Raw genomic sequence first — 1505 nt, 5'->3', positions numbered from 1 at the left:
CATTATATTTTTGTGGGGGGGGGGGGTTGGGGGGAGAACACATTTTCAAGAAAATACTTCATTTATCAAAACAATGCAATATAAACAGATTGAATTGTGTTCCCTTATAGTAATCAAATAGACCCCTGTATACTTGTTGACCCCTTAACTAACCTTTAACCTACCCATCCCACCAAACCTGTCCCTAACTTACCCGTGTCACACCTCAACAGCAGCTAAAGTGTTGTGCATTAACACAAGCTTTTAAATCATTGCATAACATCTGTTAAAATAATTTGTAGATTTTGAAGATGTGCATGATCATATGAATTATTGGCACTGGACGTTTAGCTACTTTAACAATGTTTGTGTAAAGGGTGGTTAGTTAAGTTTAGCTAACATTGTAATTTGGGTGCAAAACATGTTTTTATCACCTCAACACTTATATTAGTATGATATCGTGCATCATTAAACATAATATTCCTTTAGTCATACATCAACAGGAGGGGAAAACAAATTTTCAAGAAAATACTTAATTTATCAAATCAATGCAATATAAACAGATTGAATTGTGTTCCCTTATAGTAATCAAATAGACCCCTGAACATTAACAAGCACATTATATCACATTTCGAGATTTGTGAATATATATATATATATATATATATATATGAAATAATGATCAGTTAAGCATTACATAATGTGTGTTAATGATTTATTAATGAAAGTTATTATAAAGCGTTACCCTTTTAGGAAATGCACCCCATGTCTGGAAGCTCAAACAAACTGATCGATGAGGGTTTAAGCTGGGATAGGTGAAAATACTATAGCTAAAATGACTTCATCTTTAAATGAGATTTAATTGAACTGAGAGCAATGAAATGTTCCTCTGGGGGAGAGAGAGATAAATGTGCTGGTTCCAGTTGGAGTGCAGTGGTAGTTCACTTGATCCCATACTACACACTGTTTCCAAACCAGCTGTAAAAGCAGCTCTTATCTAGAGTTTTTCATAAACATAAATCTGAAAAATGTGTCATTACTTAATGTGTGTAACAGTGTTGTTACTTTTTTTTTTTTTTAACAACAACTATTAAAAACGGTTTCTGCTGAAATATTTTTTGTATATGCTTTTATCCAAAGCAACACTGCATTTAAGGTATACATTTTATTCAAGTTCATACATTGCCGGGGAATCAAACCCATGACCTCGGTGTTGCTAGCGTCATGCTCTAGTGTTTGAGCTGCCTAGTCACAATTAAATACAATAAAAATATTAGATTATAAAACTTTACAAAATGTTAAAACAATTAGGAAATAATTGAAATAATAGGTTGAAGTTGAAGTACTAACATTTCTAAAACTAAAACTTAAATAAAAATAAATTAAAGCTAAATAGAAATATATATTATAGAAATATAGAAATGTAATATCAGCCCGCTCCTGATGATTTATCCTTCCTATATCATCATTTGTCTTCATGAACTAATATCAGACAGACAGATACTAGTGTAATAGGCTGCACATTC

General features: G+C 31.8%; 1 protein-coding gene across 1 annotated transcript in view; it reads right to left on the bottom strand.

Annotated features, from left to right (window-relative positions):
* LOC107703636 (tenascin-X-like) overlaps nt 1–1505 on the bottom strand; it is a 46536-nt gene that overhangs the window by 44490 nt on the left and 541 nt on the right. The gene's annotated exons all lie outside the window — the stretch shown is intronic.

This window comes from Sinocyclocheilus anshuiensis, unplaced genomic scaffold (genome assembly GCF_001515605.1).
Source record: "Sinocyclocheilus anshuiensis isolate Anshui unplaced genomic scaffold, SAMN03320099.WGS_v1.1 scaffold1212, whole genome shotgun sequence".
Lineage (NCBI taxonomy): Eukaryota > Metazoa > Chordata > Actinopteri > Cypriniformes > Cyprinidae > Sinocyclocheilus > Sinocyclocheilus anshuiensis.
The sequence above is the reverse complement of the archived record's forward strand: the minus strand, read 5'-3'. Positions and strand labels throughout refer to the sequence as shown.